Source organism: Lynx rufus, unplaced genomic scaffold (genome assembly GCF_022079265.1).
Source record: "Lynx rufus isolate CCGP_SWC_20201006 ecotype Redwood Valley unplaced genomic scaffold, mLynRuf1.p SCAF_14, whole genome shotgun sequence".
In the NCBI taxonomy this organism is placed as follows: domain Eukaryota; kingdom Metazoa; phylum Chordata; class Mammalia; order Carnivora; family Felidae; genus Lynx; species Lynx rufus.
In genome coordinates, this window is record NW_025814828.1 from 4315529 (window position 1) to 4335931 (window position 20403).

At 46.1% G+C, this 20403-nt stretch overlaps 1 protein-coding gene across 1 annotated transcript in view; it reads left to right on the top strand.

Moving 5' to 3' along the window:
* STS (steroid sulfatase) overlaps positions 1-20403 on the top strand; it is a 156990-nt gene that overhangs the window by 35920 nt on the left and 100667 nt on the right. The window lies entirely within an intron of this gene.

Here is a 20403-nt window from a genome sequence, read left to right on the forward strand (position 1 = left end):
CGGAGGGTGTAGCTTGATGACACTCTACCATTATGATGTGAAGACAGGCACCGCGAGGCAATCAGAGCCCATCCCTGTCCCCCGTAGCAGCAGGCTCAGAGAAGTCTGCACGGAGATGCTTTCCAAGAAGATTCGGGTTCACATTGGTGTGGGAAGGCCCCCAAAGATGGAACTGAGTCGTGGGGTCAGAGGTCCCTGGGATTCAGATCCCAGCTCTCTGCCCGCTGGCCTCATGTTCTCAGGAAGCTGATTAAGGACTCTGTGCCCAGGTCTCCTCTTGTAAAATGGGGGTGCCAAGGACAGGTTCCTAGGGTGACTGAAGAGTGAAGGATGATGTTTTGGGGGGCACAGCTGTGGTGAATACTGGGATGACGCTGCCAGCCAAGGTGGGAGGTGTTGCCGACTGTGAGTCTGGAGTTCTCTCTTGTCCAGGAAGAGGGCGGACACAGAATTGAATACGACAGAGGCTAATGTCCAGGAGGAGATAAGAGCCCCAAACGGGTTTCATCTCTGGATTGATTGAGCTCACAAGATATTAGCAAACGGTCTGGGTGGGGGTGGGGAGGTAGGGTGGGCAAGTGGTGTTTGTGATCAAAGGATATTGGCACCAGAGGGAAAGTAATTTCCTGCAGGTGATACAAGTTACTTTAGATCCCAGTCCAATATCTTGCTAGCTCACCTCGGGCACTTCCGCCCCGTGGTGGCGGCTTTCTGCCCTAAGCTGTTCTCTAACCCATTTATGTAAGTAGAACCTACTTCCCCACAAGCAGGCCCTGAATAGATCTCCAGAACTCCAGTTTGGACCATCGCATTGCTGATGACAGGCAGGCAGTTCTCCATTGGACCGGTTTTGCCCCCGGGGGTGGGAATCCGACACATCTGGAGGCATTCTTGGTGTCATAACTCTGGAGGAGCTTTGCTGTTGGGATCCGGTGGGTGGAGGTCAGAGGTTCTGCTGACAGCACATAGGACAACCACCCCTCGGACTCAGACCCAGCCCCGAGCATCAGCACTGCAGAACTGGACAATCCCTGCTTGTTCGGTACAGCAAGACATTCAGCTTCATCTTCTCTTCTTCCTTCGTGGAATATTCAACGGTCTTTTACTCTGAGGGATCTGCGGTAGAATAAGAATTAAAGAGAACAAAAAGAGAAAGACGTTTTAGGATTTTTTTTTTCTCTATTAAATTGAAACCGCACAGCAGACGATTCTCCTACCGCAGGAAACGTCCATGGAGGCTTAAATCCTTGGCTTATATTCGTGCTTAATGCTTAGCAGCTTAACAGAGTTATTTTCTATTGTGATTTCTGTAATTTGTTCCTTAAAAGGCTCGTTTGTTCCTTCTCTCCAGTTCAGACACAGACTTTTCGGGGGTTTTAAAGAATAATTTATTTTCTAAACTTATTGTTAATGCAGGAGCTGGCTTGGAGTTCTGACATAGCTTTCAAAGCCTTAAGCACCTGCTAAGTAGAGTTTTATTTTTATTCCCCTAGAAACCAACTGAATGTTTTGCAGGGAAATACTTTGAGTACTTTTTTTTTTTTTTTTTTTTTTGTCATGTTAGTCTAGAGGGGACATTGACATTCTTTGGACCCAGCAACAAGAACTCAGAAAAAATTGACAGACTCAGTAAGCTAATGAAAAGTATGCAGCTGAAAAGGTTCATGATTAATTCATGATAAACTAATATGGCATTCATTATTCTTCCTTAATGTTCTGATGTAAAGTGGGAGTCTTTCAGTGGGGGCTAAAATATCTGTTCCTAAATACCTAATAACAATATCCATTATGTCTTACCAACATAAAGCCAGCCTCATGGGGTATTTTAATGTACTTCACAATTTAAATTCAGGGTTCTTGAGTACAGCATATTAAACTTTTCCCCTCTCCCTAAATGGATTGGTGATAATCAAGAAAATAGTTTTATGTAAGATATTCCTCAGTTTTCTCCTCCAAAAAAGAGGCTGACTGAAAGTAAAATAAAGTTTGCCTATGAAACTGAAAAAAATTTCCTTTTTATGACACATCTTGTTATTTGACAAGAAGTGCCAGCAATCTCTTGATTTATTCTGTTTAAATATATACTAGGATAGTAATTTTTTTTAATCCTTTGATGATAACGAACACATTTTTCAAGGGGATTGTAAATCCTTAGGATATTTTGTGGCAGCAAACACCCATGATAACAAGCACACTTTGGGGTCAAGATAATCCCAACCCCCCAAAAATTATGTTGATTGTGTTTCGTGTCTCAGAGATAATGAATGAGGGAAGGTTCATTATCAGACACATTGTGAGAGAACACAAAACAATCTGGAGATTGTACCGTTGACCAAGGGATCATGGATAGCGGGGCACTTTGGTGTCACGCTCCTCCTGATAGCAGGTAGCGAGAACACAAAATAACCCGTGTAATGTCCCTACCGAAAGCTTTCAACTGGAATCCGTTCACAAGGAAACGAGCAGACAAATCCAGAATGTAGCACGTTGTCATGGACAATTGACCTGGATTCTTCCAAACTAATCAGTGTCATGGGAAGCACAGAAAGGTCAGGGACAGTTCCAGATTTAAGAAGATGAAGAGGGGCACCTGGGTGGCTCAGTCAGTGAAGCGTCTGACTCTTGATTTCGGCTCAGGTCATGATCTCACGGTTCGGGCGTTCGAGCCCCGTGTCAGCTCTGTGCTGACAGTGTAGAGCACAGAACGCAGAATCCTTGGGATTCTCTCTCTCTTCCGGTCTCTCTCTGCTTCTCCTCCACTCATGGACACAAGCACATGCACTTGCTGTCTAAATAAATAAACTTTCAAAAAGAAAAATAATAAAAAGATGAAGAAACACGATGACAGTACCTGAATGTGGAGAGGGTCCTGGACGGGGGTAAAAAGAAGCAGGTGGTACAATTATTTGGGGGCTGTCTGGGCGGTGAGTTGATTGACTCAGTGTTAGTCCGCACAGTTGTTCTCGTGGTGTTGTGTTTATGGAGGAGGTGTCCTTATTCTGGGACACCCACGTGGAACTTTCTAGAGGGTCAAGAGTTATCCTCTGTGCAGCTTGCTGTGAAACATCATGAGATGAATACAAGTACATTTCTTATCCTTTCTTAATCTTCTGGTGTAGAACAAAAATGTGTGCACATACGTATGTGTGTGTATACATGCACGGGTACACAGAGGCAGAAAGCAAGCAGCTGTGGCAAAATACAGACAGTAAACCTAAGTGAAGTAGGATACGTGCATTCATGTGCATGCTTTCAACTTCGTGTGTATGCTTTCGAGTGTTCTGTGAGTTTGGAAGTTTTCAAAAGTGACTTTGGGGGAAACCAGGTTATGAAGTTTTATTTTCCTTCTCCTGTTGGAGATGTTTTGGTTCCACTGATGGTGTGTTTAAAATTTTGTACAGGACCAGTTTTTTTTTTTTTTAAGTTTTTTAAAATTTATTTTGAGAGAGAGAGAGAAAACAGAGTGGAAGAGACAGAGGGAGAGAGAGAATCTCAAGCAGGGTCTGAGCTGTCAGCGTGAACCCTGATACGGGGCTCAAACCCACAAACTGTGAGACCATGACTTGAGCTGAAGCCGGATGCTCAAGTGACTGAGCCACCCAGGTGCCCCAGTATTTATGTATTTTTGAGACACAGAGACAGAGTGAGAATGGGGGAGGGGCAGAGAGAGAGGGAGACACGGAATCTGTAGCAGGCTCCAGGCTCTGAGCTGTCAGCAGGGAGCCCGACATGGGGCTCGAACTCATAGACCTCAAGATCATGACCTGAGCTGAAGTTGGATGCTCACCAGACTGAGCCCCCAGGCGCCCCTCTTTGCTAATTCTTGTGCCACCTTGCAAACTTCCTGGGCCCCGCCCCTTTCCCCAGAGACAGGATCCACATGGAGGTTGATCACTACTGCATTCCGTCCCAGAAGTTGGCTCAGGATGTGTATGCATACCGGTCCACTTTATACCTCCAGTTCTGCCTTTGTGGGTGCATGGTCTGCCGAGGCAGAGTTTAGGCAGGTGCTGAGGGTCTGTGTGTCTTTCGACAGAGCAGGACGGTCAGAGCCCATCTAGCTCCTTGTTGGTAAGCACAGTCTGGCTTCAGAATTTAGAGCCAAAACTTTATCATACATTTTTAAAAAGCACATGTCATAATACCTGAGGAATAAAACACTCCAGTTTTAGAAGACCTCTACAGGCAGTCTCCAGACAAATATTCAATTTGCAATCATTACATCCATTCTAGTGAAAACACGTCAAACGTGGGACCCCATATGCAGTGCTGGGCACACCGTTCCCGTTGGAACTGTAAGAGCTCCTCAGGCTGTGACCCAGAACCTTCTCCAAGCCTGGGGGAGTGGTCCAACTTGATTCTACTCACTTCCTGCAAAGCAACACTGACTTTCACATATGTTGGACTGGTTTTGTTTAATGTTCATTTATTTTTGAGAGACAGAGCGTGAGCAGAGAGAGAGGGAGACACAGAATCCGAAGCAGGCTCCAGGCTCTGAGCAGTCAGCACACTGCCCCACACAGGGCTGGAACCCACAAACTGTGAGATCATGACCTGAGCCGAAGTTGCACACTCAACTGACTGAGCCACCCAGGCGCCCCCACATGTGTTGGACTTTCTTATGGACAGAAGATGCTTTGACTCACAACAGTGGTAACTACTGATTTCTCTTCCTGTGCTGTGTTATAACCGAGGACCTCTAATGCTGAGAAATATGTGATAATTTGCATAAATACGACATGGGTCTCGGGTGGCTCCTCCGGTGGCCTCCTGGGTGGCTTGGTCGGTTACGCATCAGACTTTGGTTTAGGTCATGATCTCGTGGTTCATGAGTTCGAACCCCACGTTGGGCTTTCTGCTGTCAGCACAGAACCTGCTTCAGATCCTCGGTTCCCCCTCTCTCTCTGCGGCTCCCCCTCTACCCCCCCACCTCAAAATAAATAAATACACTTAAAAAAAAAAAGACAAGATGGGTCCATCTGTGGCCTCAGCTGTGTCTCAGGCACAGTTCCATTAGCATTACTGTCTGGCCACGGGGAATGAGCACAACACCAGGGCCACAGGCATTAGTTTGGAGGATGTGACATTTAGACGCAGAATCCTCTGATGCTAATAGGTCAGCAGTCTCTGTGCATTGCTTCTGAGGTGACCCTTGTCTGTCCATCCGCACGTCGGGCCGAGCCATCCCCCCTCACACGTGTATACCACGCCGGCCTCCTGATGGTCTGTGTGCACCATCAGCAGTGAGAGGCGCCTTCTCAACACCTAGACGTGATGCGGCCTCTGACCCTGTTGGAGCTCTCCAGGGGCTCAGGGCGGACAGGGTTCTGGAACCAGCGCTGGGAGGGAGGGTGTCCACGATGGGACTCCTACCGACCTTGCTTTCCCCAGGGATCTGCCCCTTCCACCCGCTTGCTTTCTCTGCGCCCTGCAGACACATTGCATTATAAAGTGCTCTCGAGTCAGGTGCTTGTTTTTTCCTCCTAAGGTCACCCCCCCCGACCAGCAAACTTCTGGCGGTGGCCCTCTAGCTACATGACGTCCCCCCTCCCCGCTCCAGACACTCGTGCCCCATGTGGAGCAGTAGTCCCTCTCGGATGGGATCAATGGCACAGTCTCGATGCTTTGAGTCATGTCTGTCTGCGCAGACACATCGCAGGGTCTCCGAGGGCAGGAAACCCACGATGCTCCCTCCCGTGTTGTTGATGCTGCAGGCTGCCTTGTTGCTGTTTAGGAAATAACTACTTGTTGAATACATGAGTGAAAAAAGATGGTTCTGGGACGCCTGGGTGGCTCAGGTGGTCGAGCATCTGACTCTTGATTTTAGCTCAGGTCATCATCTCACGGTGTGTGGGTTCAAGCCCCACGTTGGGCTCTGTGCTGACAGTGTGGAGCCTGCTCGGGATTCTCTCTCTCCCTCTCTCTCTGCCCCTTACCAGCTCACTCGCTCACTCTCTCTCTCTCTCCCTCTCAAATACATAAACTTTTTTTAAAAAGGAAAAAAAAGATAGTTCTGATGTCATATCCATTTTAAATTATGTTCCTTGGATTTCAGTCAAATAAGGTTACTTGCAAAAAAAAAAGCAAAACAAAAAAAAATCATCACTTTTCCGATACAGTTTGGCCTCTAACTTATCCCAGTGGAGAAAAGAGTCTTTAACTGGGTCTGGGGCGGTTCAAGCTTCCTCTTTGCCAAATATGACAGAGGCTAACACCTGTTAAAGATGATCTCCAACGAACCTAGGCAGGATCCCTTAGAGGAGTGAACGCATATCACTCCTGGAGGAAGCATGTAGCCTTTTTTCTTAAGGCAAAATTTTAAATTAAGGTCCCTGAATTTTCTGCCATGTTGCACCCCATGTGCTTTCATTGTGTAGCTGACGACAGTGAGGAAGTGTGGCAGTCACTTCATCTACGCTGCATGTGGGGTGTTCTGTTGTGATGGTCTTCTTTGCCTTTGAAAAGTTCCTGGGGCGCTTGGGTGGTCAGTTGGTTAAATGCTGGACTTTGGCTCAGACCATGATCTCATGGTTTGTGGGTTCAAGCCCCCTGTTGGGTTCTGTGCTCACAGCTCAGAGCCTGGAGTCTGCTTTGGATTCTGTGTCTCCCTTTCTCTCTGTCCCTGCCCCACTTGTGCGTGCTCGCTCTCTCTCTCAAAAATAAATAAGCATTAAAAAAATAATAAAAAGCTATTAAACTCTCCACTTTCGGAGTGACTTCCGTAGAAAGTCGACTACAATACAGTTTCAAGTATGAAATACGATATTATTTGAAGTCAGGAAGTAATCCATACCTCAATTTCACATTCTTTGTCATCTGTCCGTATAAAATGTTGAAAGACAGTAATAAAGTGCTTATAATTAGATTGATTTTATAATGGAGAGGCATAGCCCTCTAATTTTAAAACAATAATCAGTCGATGACGAGTGGTCTGTGTAATACTATTTCTACCTATACTGTTTCACTTGAGATCTTTTCTGTACTGTACTCCTATATGACTTTATATCCATAGGTTTAGTAAAATCAACTCTGAGTGGTGCCTGGATGGCTCAGTTGGTTGAACATCTCACTGTGGATCGGATCATGGTCTCATGGTTCCTGAGCTGGGGCCCCACATCAGGCTTACTGCTGTCAGCACAGAGCTTTCTCAGGATCCTCTGTCCCCCTCTCTCTGCCCCTTCTCTGCTTGTGCTCTCTCTGAAAGATGAATAAACATTAATAAATTAAAACAAGATAAACTCGGAATATGACAGCAGAATGGAAATTTGCCCTCGAATATCATGGTTTCCTAATATCTGTCTTTTGTAACTTCACATGTGCATTCTGTCTTTGAATTCTACCTTTTAATAACCACACGTCAGTCTGTGGGAGTCCTTAGATTTTTGCAGTCTGTTTCCAGACTCTGGGGGGATTTGCTGAATGTGTTTAATTATGTAACGTTTCGTACTGGATGAATGGGGAGCTGGTTGGGTTTAGTTGTCTGTCACGTTTATTTATTTCAATATCTAATATTCAGGGTAGGGTTTGATCAGGTGCATGGCTAATGTATACTCCCAAGAGTGGGTCAGATGTCCTCTCCTTGATTAGTTATGTTCTTTGTTTTGTAAGACAGGCGTCAAACTAGTTATAATGAGGGTAGGAAACCTCGTCTGCAGAATAAATTAGCCTCGGAAGGACATTTGGCTTTACTAGAAATGGAAAATTTCCTGCTAAGGTCCTTAGCTTATGACCTTACCATCCAAGTGTAAAGATAAGTGTGTTAAGCATGTTTAATAATGCTGAACATCATAGCGATAACTAAAAGCAATTTTGATTTCCTGTTCAGATGGAGTTCACATTTCGAGTATCAGAGAACTTTGTGAACTTCAATTTTCTTTTTTCTTTCTTTTTTTTTTTTTTTTTTGAATACTAATGATCTTTCTTTCAAATATTATTCTGGGTCATCTTCATTAGGAGGGTCAAACACTGTGGATTAGTCTCCAAGGGCTTGTTTTCTTGTTACTAATTTGAAAATATTATTTCAGTAACAGTTTTTTTCTCATCAGCGTTCTTTCATAACATTGGAAAGCATGCAGGAGCCATGAGGTAACTCCCTCAAGAGAATTTTTTGCCAGACTTGCAGGAAATGTCCAAGTTGTATGCAGTGAGTCTAGACTCTCAAATCTTGAGTTATCTTATGGCGTGTGTGGTATAGAAAAGCAACGTGTCGGCCGTCCATGTCTCACTGCTGTCATTAACAGACTTCCCTTCTTTCTCCTCCTGTCTCTGGATGTTTGTTGGGTCCGACATGGAAAATGGTGGGGAAAGATGGGGAGAGAGAGGAAGGGGGGTAAACTTGTTTTTGTTTGTTTTTGCATAATGATGGCAGTGACTCTCCAAGAACGAGAATGGATCCGTAGCGCCCTGGCGAGCGCATTTCCCTGGTGCCGAGTCTGGTAGTGTGAGCTTCCATGGACCCACACCAAGAACAAAAGTTCTAGAAGAGTCTGCAGCCCGTTACCTGCACACACCTGCAGCTCCGCACCTCTTAGCCTCCCATCATCTCAACCACTTTGCTCCTTTTCCCCCCAGCACCCCCGTTTCTGCTGCCGCTCCTTTGTGGTTTCCATGTTCAGAATGTTCTAGAAGGGACGCATTTGCGGTGAAGTGCTCTGAGTCAACAACAAAGATACTCCTAATTTAAGTATGTTCTGAACATGGAAACCCAAACCTGTTTTGTCTTCTACTTAGCCTCTCTCTCTCTCTCTCTCTCTCTCTCTCATACACACATACGGAGACATTTTCGGGCAGAGTTAAGGTTCACTGAGTCATTGTTTATAACTGCAGACTGAAGGCATCAGCCTCTTCACGTCCTGGGAAGGATGGATGTCACTTTCCATCCTTGTGTCCATTCTGGATGTGCTGCGGGAGGATGCGTTTTTCTCGGTAGTGATCTACCCGCGAGTTGCTGGTCCTTGTGGTTTGCGGGGGTGTGGGGGGCCCCCGGCTCGAGGGAGCTGTCCTGGAGGTTTGGTGCACTTATCTTGGGACACTGACGTGGATGCTATTCATCCTGCCATATGGGCTGCGGGGCCATGGAACCAGCCATGATAAGAGAGCAGACAAGAGTTTGGAGACTGAACGTGAGGCCTCCAGGCTCTGGGCTTGTGGTGTTCTGTGAAGTCCTGACTGTTGCTTCACAGGTTTCAAACTCACAGTGTCTTTAATATGAAACAGTCACTGTGCCTTTTATCTCTGTCTGTCTGTCTGTCTGTCTCTCTCTCTCTCGTCATTAGACACTTTGGTGGTGGTTTTCTTTCTTCCCAGCAACACATACCCAAAAGATGGTGACAAAGAGAGGCGAAGGTTAGACCTTCAGCATTTCAGACGCGGTGCTGTTGCAAGCAGAACTTTCTTCCACGAGGGAAAAACTCCAGAGATGCGGAATCTGTGTTAATTCAATTCTCTGCAGTGAGTGTGTATTAAGCATTTACCATGTGCTTGTGTGGAAAGAATAAGCGCTTAAAAAGATTTCTCTAAAAAGACAATCTTGCCTGACAAGGGCCAGCTGCACAGCCTTAGAACGTCATGATTTAAAAATCAGAGCTCATCACATTGAGGTTGTCTCAATTAGGGTCTCTTCAGGCTTACTGGAAGCATAGATTCATTGTCTTTTTACTCCCATTAGTGCAAATTATCATATTTGAGGCGTTTTATAAATTTAATTGTGACATTGTATCCATCGGCACAAAGGCAGTATGATTGAGTTGCACTCTGTGGACTTTTTTTTTTTCCTGATTATAAAAATAAGTAGAATGCTTTGATAAACACAAGAATACATTTAAAAATTACCTAAAAACCCCTGCTTGGTCCCACTCACTCAAAACTGATTATAAATAAAGTTTTATCATTTTTCTCTACAAGTAAATACATGCATAAACCATACGTATCCATGCAGTAATATGAATAGTTGTTTGTTTTATTTTTTTAATTGTGATCATGCTGCCATGGGGCGCCTGGGTGGCTCAGTCAGTTGAGTGTCTGACTCTTGATTTCGGTTCAGGTCACGATCTCACAGTTGGTGACTTTGAGCCCAGCACCAGGCTCTGTACTGACAGCAGGGAGCCTGCTTGGGATTCTCTCTCTCCCACTCTGTCTCTCTCTCCCCCTCTCCTGCTCGTGCACACTCTCTCTCAACATTAATAAATAAACATTTTTTTAAAATTTGTGATCATGCTGCCTTTGTTTAACGTCAAGTTCTGCCTTTTCCACCCTAACGTTACACCGTAAAGTTTTCCTTCATGACAAGATATTCTTCAAAACTCAAGAGTTTTAAGGGCTGCGTAATGTTTTATAGTGTCACTTATTTGTCTTCCCCCCCTCCCTGTGCTTGTACCTCCACACATTTCTGAGGTTGGTAGGAATGTGTTCTTGAATGGCATGCGTGCCTCCCTCAGTATTTTCATAAGAGAAACTTGTAGAAACAGAAGTGCTGATTCAAAGAACGTGACGCCATTGAGATGCTTGATCTCCATTGTCAGCTTTGCTCCCGAAAGTCCGTCTGAGTCTGCATTTCTGCAACCGGTGAGCAAGGGTCCCCATTACACTTCCTGTTGTCAAGGCACAGTGTCATCACGTCCCAATATTTGCCAAATTGGTAGATCAAAAGGAGCATTTTCCTTGCCTGTTAATTTAAATTTTTGATTCCTGATGAGATTAGATGGTTTTCGTGTTTCTATTAACTTATAGTTGATGTCTTGTTCGTCATGTGACATTTTTCAGTTAGGGTGATGATTGTTACTCTGTCCCCTCCTGTCTTCCAGCCCGCTTTTTTCTCAGCCAATTCCTTATCACGTCCTTCTCCATTCTGACATGATGGGTTTGAGCTACTTTGTGGCCACACACACTCTTTTCCACCCTAGATTCTTCTCCCAGACCGTGTCTGGAGCCTGTTTTGTAGGTAACGGGAGTGGGCTTAGACTTGCCGGCTGCCCAGTCCTCATGGAAAGAGGAAAAAGAAATAAAAGAAATGGGGCTAGAAAAATCACAGGAATGCTATTGGGTCTCATAAGACAGAGTCTTGAGCAAGTACGTGACCCTGCAGCCTAGTGAAGAAGGGTAAATTTTGTGCTCAGAGACATAGCGCCCATCCAGTTGAATTACATGAGAAGTAAAGAGTGGTTTCTGCTGCCTAAGCGCCAACATCCACATTTCACGGTAAAAAAGGGAAGAGATGGGGATTTAATTATTGCAATTATTATTAATCATGTTTGACTTGTTTCCCCAAGATAAATGTGACACTCGTATCCACTCTCGTTGGGGGACGCCAGTGAAGAGAGCGTAACAACCACAAATGCAGGCAATTGGGCGTGAATGCTCTCTCCCTAGACCAAATAGCGGATCTCAAGCTGCAAACACTTGGCGCAGGACGTGTGCACGGGCTCTGTTCCTGGGCCCCCACACCTGGAGGCTGCCGTGGAGCTCCAGGTGGCAAATTGTTTTGCCTTTGGATTCTGCGAGTTTGGGGATTTTGTCTTATTCGGTATGGCTGTTGGAACAGCAAAGCCACGCTGCGTCTTATGTTTTTGATGTAACCCGTCCCCCCTCCGTATGCACTTACGATCTTTCCTCTGCCCTCAGTGCCCTAGGATTCAGTGATCATGGGCTTTTCCCCCAGGTCTGTTTTCAGTCACGGCTCTGGACACACTGTCTTCTGTTCAGTATGGATATTCACATCCCTGACTTCTGAAACTGTGTCTTGTGTTACCGCTTTGGAATTTACACACACCGCCCCTGCATGGTTTTTCTTTCTTTTTTCCTCTGCTTCGATGCCTGCTTATGACATTCTTGTTTCATATTTTCTCTGCTGTTCTCAGCCACCTTGCTCTTTATTCCACTTTGCTTTGAGATGCTCTCCAATTCTTGTACCCGGCTGAATTATTTCATCATCGATCAGGTGCTATCTTTCCAAAACTTCTGTTTTCTTCTCTAAATGTACTTTTTCCAAAGCACCTTTTGTTTATCTACTGATTGATTGCTGGATGATTGAAAGATTTTGGTTTGGGTGGTTTCGTTTCTGACCTTCATGGTAAGGACTCCTTTCAAATGGATTCTGGTCCTTTTTCTCCTGTTTATAGCGAAGAGGGAGGTTCGGCAAAGCTGAGTGGAAGCTGTGCAAATTGTGCCAATGGGAACACTCACTCTGGGTCTCGCCTGTCAGATAGCTGGCCTTTCCGGCCGTGACCTGCAGCTGTTATCTGGGAACGTCCGCTTTCTGCAGAGAGGAATCCTGTCTTGCAGACAGTCGGGACCCTCAGGAGAGGCCCCTGGCCGTGTGGACCTCATTTCACGATGGCGTGCCCCTCTGTGCACACCCTGTTTTCACTCTCTCCTGGTTCCTTTCTCAGCGATCCTTCCCATGTCTGCTTGCCACTCTCCAAAACCAGTCTATTCTTTCCGACTGCTTATGTCCAACTGGGTTAGTAGACGATTAACGTTTCCTTTTTGGATTTTTAAGTGGAATTTAGAGGCCACTGATTACGATGCATCTGCATTTTTAAAAACTTAACGTTTAAAATTAAATTTAAAAACTTTTAAGTTTTATGCTTAAAATTCTCACTTGCTATCTTCCTGTCTGTAGAATAGCAATATCCGTATTCCTCTTGGACAGTGAGGAAGTTGAGACCCAGAACGGTTAGGAAATTTCCTGAGAACCACACAGGAGACGTTTTATTGCTGACGCGGTAACCAGTTTACTCTGGCTCCAGAGTTGACGTTTACTAATTTTTGTCTGTGGTGTATGTTGCACCATAGGACACTGCCGAAAGTTATTTTTGACCTATACGAATGGTCGTTTCCACTGCCTGATCCTAATTTTTCGTAAAAAGATCTTGTCCCGTTTATCAATAATTAAAGCTTTTCCTTTCCATCACAATGATAATTAGTGACAGTAATAGCATAATCCAGGAGCATTGATTAAAAGGCATTGGTGCCCCTGTGTTGAATAAAATCTACATCCTAAGTTGAAGGAAGAGCTAACCAAAGTTTCGCTGAAAAATTGGATGGTGAATTTACTGATTATCTGATAGATCACACAGACCCAGTGGTTATCAGGGAAAATCATTTATTCGCTTCGCTTTGGCAAGCAAATTGATACTCTCTTCCTGTCATCCATTTTGAGAGCTTACGAATTTTCTTAAAAATGACACCTGTTCTCTCTTGTAAGGGAAACACATTTTTAAGAGGTGCTGATTGATTTTTCTGCAACACTCAGGACTCCACATTTGTATCAAGAAGACAACAGCTAACACACTGTGCTCATCTCCCCTTAGCACACGTGCGTTGTATCCACGCTGTGTTCAAACGTTTGCATGATGTGTGCACAAGGAGCAAGGCTGTACTGACAAGGGGAGGGGTGCACAATACTGATTATCTTCACCAATTGAGTCAGATTCTTTCTGTAAACTTTCACGCAGAGGAAGGACTGAATTTATAGCTTTGCTATTGCTTGAATTCACAAGTAATAAATTTAAGTGTGTTAATTTTTTTAAATGACGTCAGAGGGGCACCTGGGTGGCTCAGTTGGTTGAACGTCCGACTCTTGATTTTGGCTCAGGTTGTGGTCCCAGGGTCGTGAGTTCGAGCCCCACATTGGGCTCTATGCTGACAGAAGGGAGCCTGTTTGAGATTCTCTGTCTCTCTGTCTTTCTTTGCCTTCCCCCATCTAAAATTAAAAAAATGATAATTAAAAAATTAATTTAAATGATGTCAGAAAACGGCCTTCTGAAATAGAGGTGAAAACACCAAACACTAACTGAAGATTTCACCCTATGCCACAGACATAGTGTTTGACAGGGATATTTAGAACTCAGAGTATTTCAACATTTTATTCCAAATTGGAGCTTTAATGAAAGAAGGATCAGTCTGTAGAAGTGAACTTGCACATAACTGAAGAATTATTCTCTAACTTGCTGGAAAGAATAACTTATGTGATAACTTGGGGCAGGTCCAAGGTTGCACATAGCTGTTAAACATCATAAGCTTTGCACAAATCAATGCATGACAAATATTTTCTTTTGTTTTTTAAATTTTTTAAACGTTTATTTATTTTTGAGACAGAGAGAGACAGAGCATGAACAGGGGAGGAGCAGAGAGAGAGGTAGACACAGAATCTGAAACGGGCTCCAGGCTCTGAGCTGTCACCACAGAGCCCGACGCGGGGCTCGAACTCACAGACCGTGAGATCATGACCTGAGCTGAAGTCAGACGCTTAACTGACCAAGCCACCCAGGCGCCCCATGACAAATATTTTTTAACTTCAACCCCATCCCAGGAGTGGAGTGGATTGTAGGGGGGCACAAAGGGAATGGTCTCCTGGCCTCTCGAAGTTGGTAGAACAACAGGAAGCTGGATGGTGTTGGAACCAACCCAGAGCTTGAAGTGCCCACTCCTGTTATGACTGTAACGCCAGATATTTGCTTCACGGGTGGCGATGGGAGGGCCAAACTTAGAATACAGTGTAAATACGCATGAACAACATGGGGGTGTTAAGCCGTGTCTCTCCATGACGTCGTGAGTTTTCCTCATTCCTCATCCGTTTGTATTTTAAGTGTTTCTCTTTGTTTTCATTGTAGTCCTAAAAGCAAGACTTGTTTAATATTTAAAAAATGTAAAATCAGGGAAGCATTGGAAAAAAAAACACCCTAATCCCATCACTGGTACTAAGCACTGTAATTGTGTGTGTGTGTGTGTGTGTGTGTGTGTCCTTCCAGAATTTCTTAGGGATGATATACAGAAATCATAACTTACTCTTTGTTCTGTTGTATGGTTTCCTTTTTTTTTAATTTTACTTTGAAGTAACTATACATTCAGAGACAGATACAAAGCAGGAGTGGAGAAATATGTCTTGTACCATATGTTCAGGCTGACCGGTGGTAAAAGACTGTTGATTTTTGGTTTTTTTAAGTTTGTTGTTTGTTTGTGTTTGTTTGTTTGTTTCTTTGTTTATTTACAGAGAGAAAGAGAGTGGGGGGGGGTGCAGAGAGATTGGGAGACAGAGAATCCCAAACTCCACACCATCAGTGCAGAGCCTGATGTGGGACTCAAACTCACGAGCTGTGGGATCATGACCTGAGCCGAAATCAGGAGTCAGATGCTTAACTGACTGAGCCACCCAGGCACCCTAGGACTGTTGTTTTCAACAGACATATTTCCTATACTTCTAGCCCTGGAAATTCCTGAGCAGTGAAGGTAATTGCTATCTTCACCTCCTGCCCTCCTTCCCCCTCCCTAACTTCCTTTCTTCTTTTCTTCATTTCCTCCCTGCCTCCCTCCTTCCTTATATTCTCTCCTTCTTTTCTGTATTAACTTTCTAGGGCTTCTGTAGAAATTACTGCAAACCTGGTGGTTTAAGTGTTTATTTTGAGAAACAGAGAGAGGACGAGCAGGAGAGGAACAGAGAGAGAATGAGAGGGAACCTCAAGCAGGCTCCACACTGTCAGCGCAGAGCCCAGCTCAGGGCTCAGTCTCATGAACCGTGAAATCCTGATTTGAGCCAAAATCAAGAGCCAGACGCTTAACCAACTGTGCCACCCTGTTGCCCCATCATCTGCCTTTTATAAGAATGTTTGTGTTGACATGGGGCCCATCTGGGTAAGCCAGGATCCTCTCCCATTCTCAGGGTCCTTAACGTAAACACACCTGCAAAGTCCCCCTCTTTTGTTTCTTCAAGTAAGATAGTCACAAGTTCTGAGGAGTAGGACGTGGACATCCTTGAGGGTCTTTTTTTTTTTCCAGCCCACCACACCTTTCCTGTGTTCTTTCTGCTCTGAGGTCGGTCCATCCAGACAGTGTCTCCTGGGCCTTGATCGGATGCCCAGGGATGGGCTAAGCATGGTGGATGGCATAGAACCGCGGTTCCATACAGAGAAATGGTCCCCTACTTATGGTGGTTCGACTTAGGATCTTGCCACTTCTGATTTGACTATGGTGCTAAAGCAGTCTGTGTTCGGTACAAACTGTACTTGGCATTGTGCATTTGGATTGTTTCCTGGACTAGGGACATGCAGTGCTGTCCTCTCTCGTGAGGCTGGCCAGGGGCAGCTCCCAGTCAGCCCCAGCATCACGGGAGCCAAGAACCAGCACCCTGACACCCATTCCATCCCCATACAAGCTCCTGCTTGTCACTTGCCGTATTCAGTAGATGGCGTGAGGTAGTCAATGGTTTATTATAAAAAAGGCCTCTGTGAGATGATTGTGCCCAACGTCAGGCTAACGCACGTGTCTGAGCACATTACGGTAGGCTCGGCTAAACTGCGATGTTCTGTAGGTTGGGTGTATTAAATGCATTTTTGACTTTCTGATATTTTCAACTTACAATGGGTTCATTGGGACATAACGCCACCATAAGTCGAATATCTGTAAATATTTGGAGATGGGATACAAACATTTGTACCCATCGTATGTGTTTTCTTTTCTTCCATAACAAACAGTGGCTGCAAACAACACCCATATATTATGCCCCAGTCTGTGTGGGTCATGAGTCTAGCCCAGGAATAGATTGTTCCTGTGCTCAGGGGAGTCAGTATGTCATCTGAGGATCGGAATCCTTGTCCAGATGCAATGGGTATTGGCAGAATTCCCTTCCTTGCAGTTGGGGTCTCAGGCCCCAATTTCCTTGTGGGCTGTAGGTCCTGGCCCACTTTTGGCTCCTAGAGGTCACCTGTGATTCGGGGCACGTGGCCCCTGTAGGCAGTTCATGTCATAGTTCTTTATTGCTTCTTCGAGGCCATCTGAAACCATATCTTTCAAGGGATCACCTAATCGGGTCAGGCCCACCCAAGATGATATCCCTTTTGGATGAATTCAGAGCCCACAGACTAGTCTCCTACTACAGGAATGCCATCCATCACATTTACAGGTCCTGTCTGCCCCTCAAGGGAAGGGGGTTACACAGAGCGTGTACAGCTGGGTGGCAGGGGTATTGCTGGCCATCTGAGAATTCCTCCTGTCCTGCCCACGGTTTTCTAGCTTCTGTCTGTTGGAACTCCTCCCTCCATAGAAGGTTGTCCTCCTTCTCTTTCTAACCACTCTTTCTGAGGTCCATAGGTCTATTTGTGGCCTGCTCCAGCTTCCTGAGTGGCCCCTCATTTGGTGAGATCCCCAGTAGGCACCCAGTTGTCTGCTCGAGGCAGAGGGGGTCAGGGAGAAGGCTGGACTCCTCTTACACCCACTTCATACTGGCTTGTTCGTTCTTGTTTTTTCATCTCAGGGTAGAAGGCATGGTCTCCAAGGCTAAAAGCCAGACTGGGTTTGAATCCAAACGTCTGCCATGTCCTTCTCCCTCCCATTCGTACTGGGGCCGCCCCCGTGCACATCCAGCAGCCAGAGAGTTGTCTGTGTGTTCCTTTGTCTCTCTGCCTATCCTCGGACCCGTCAGAACCATTCGGTACTCCATCAGAAAAGCAGTAGGGGCTGTGATACAGGTGGGCTCACATGATATCTGGCTCGGTGGAAAATTTGAATCGAGAAGGGCATGTGGTTTTTGTGCCTTCCTGCCCTAGGAGTGTGTTGTTTTACATAGATAACTCATCCAGTGATCCTGAAGATAATCCCTTGGAGATCACCAGAATACTTACTTACGTACACATAAACCACACTTCTTCCCTTTTGATGCAAACAATGAGGAATTGCACCGAATGGTCTTCTTGCTGACAAGTACTGTGCTTTAATGAATTTGCAGGATACAATTGAAATTGGCATTAAATGTAATGCTTTCTATTAAATATCCACACTCTTCCCTGCTGTTGGAAATGCTGCAGTCTAACGTGGTTTTAATCAACCTACAGGTTTGCTGTGGTTTCCTTTTTACATGTAAAGATTACATGTCTTTGACAGCAGGGAAGGAACTGTGCAGAGCCACCCTCCCGGGCCAGCCGCTTACTTTCTTGTGCATCCCATTGGGATTTTTGCTTCCCCCATCCCATCCCCGTGTGTCTGCTCCAGAGATTGTTACCTACTTTTGTTGGAGGACTGCATGGGTTCTTTTGGACCTTATGGTGTAAAGGACTTGTCTGTAACCCCACGTCACAGAAGATACTGTGGATGAGAATGGAGAGGGCCACATGCAGAACTGAGTGTGGGAAGGTCACTGCTTGGTGTCCAGCCCCTTTGTGTGAGGTGTGGAAATAGGATCCCATCACTGACACCCAGAACTGACCACAGGACACAGGATGCTGTTCGGGTCTTGGCTTCAGAGGTGGGCATTCAGACACTGGAATGGGCTGGTAGCCCTGGGCAGCCAGACTGAACTCCAGCTTGGATGTCTCATTAAGTGTCTTCCATATTGGTCTTTTAGAGTTCAGGGGATGGCCCATGGCAGAGACCTCCATATCTAGGATAAATCCGAGGAGACGCTTATAAAAGACAAGCTGGCACGTTAATGTGGCTGAACCGACATTCTGGGCTCACATGCGATTCTACGAGATCACCAGGAGATGGGAACTGAATTCTGGAATATTCCATATCTTTTAGCAAGCCCTTGAGTTTTTTTTTTTCTTTTTAAAAATTTTATTAAGTTTTTAATTTTAATTCCAGACAGGCACTTGTTTTTGTCCATTTCCTGTGGGGGAGTGCAGGCGCAGAAACACTTTCCCTTCTTCCCTTGCTAGGTTCTTGTGGCTGGTCTATTAATGAAATTGGCATAAGACAGATTAACAGGAGAAAAATTTAATTTCATATGTACAAGGACGTGAGGGGCTCCAAGACAGTCAGGCAGCTGAAGCGTCTGTGCTGTCCTAGACTAAGGAGAAGGGGGTCGGGGCCTGGGGCTTCAAACGGGAGGAAGGGAATTCCTGGGAAGACGGGAAGAGCAGGTGTTTGGTGAACACACGCAGAGCCCGTAGGGCTCCGAGACGAAACTGAACAGACAGGCTGACCCCCTGCCCAGCTCCCCCTCCCCCAGCCTTCCACACTCACCCAGACTTCCACACTCACCCAGACTCTGTCGTTCTCTCTGGTGAGAGCTGTGTTCCCAGACCAGCCCTTCTGTCTAAATTCTCCAAGGCAGCTAAGGAGGAGGTAAGCAGGTCTTTCTGAGTCTTCAGGCCTCTCATTGCCTTCAGCTCAGAACAATGCACCTGCCAAAGAGGTGCATCTGGGGGAGGCTTGTTCTGAACCCCTTCAGGGGAAATTCTGCTGAACGTGACAATAAGCATTTTGTATCCATGCATGGGGTTTCCTCAGAGAGTAATTTTATTCTTTCAAAAACGTTCTTTCGGCATTTCACATCCCTGAGGAGCCCATAAAAAAAAATAACGTAGGCAGCCTCCCATGGAATTTGGGGGGTGGTCTCCTGCAGCCTGTGCATTTTCTCTGTAATTTTACTGCAAGTTCTCTGTTGCAATCTCTGCTGTGGACACTCATGCCAGACCTGCAACCTGCACCTCCTGCAGATGTATCACTGGTGGACGTGTTTGGAGATGAGCCCATGAGAATGGGAAAAGTCCTCAGAGGATCTTCCCGGGTCATTTCGCCGTGCTAATGAGACATTCTCTGATCTTACTCTCTGTAGACCAATGAGGGGGTGGGGGGAGTCATCTACTGTGGCTGAATGCAGACCCCCCCCAAGCTGGGCCAATTTTATCCTGTAGGTGTGGCTTCTGCACTGATTAGCAGTGTGACCCTCACCGAGCACCTCAACCTCTTAGAGCCTGTCTTTCTCCTTTATGGAAGGTGGATGATGGCCAGGCCTCCATTGTGAGGATTAGATGTGGGACTGTCCTGTCTCTCATTTGCACATGGACCATTTTTGAGAGGGAAATGAGGTGTTCATAATGAGGACAACCGCCAAGGCGCTTTGATGTGGGGATAGTGTCTGTAACATACCTGCCATGGTGTCTGCGCCATCCAAGGTCCCCATGCCATCACAGGGGGCCCATGCCATCCAAGGTGCCCACACCATCACAGGGGGTCCACGCCATCCAAGGTGTCTGTGCCATCCAAGGTGTCCACACCATCCAAGATGCCCATGCCATCACAGGGGTCCCATGTCATCCAGCGTGTCCACACCTTCATGAAGTGCCTATGCCATCCAGGGTGCCCACAGCATCACAGGGGGCCCGTGCCATCCAAGATGTCCACGCCATCACAGGGGGCCCATGCCATCCAAGGCACCCACACCATCACAGGGGGTCCACGCCATCCAAGGTGTCCACGCCATCCAAGGTGTCCACACCATCCAAGGGACCAACGCCATCACAGGGGGCCCATGCCATGCAAGGTGCCCACACCGTCGCAGGGGGCCCATGCCATCCAAGGTGTCCGCGCCATCCAAGGTATCCACACCATCCAAGGGGCCCACGCCATCACAGGGGGCCCATGCCATGCAAGGTGCCTGCTCCATGACAGGAGCCATGCCGTCCAAGG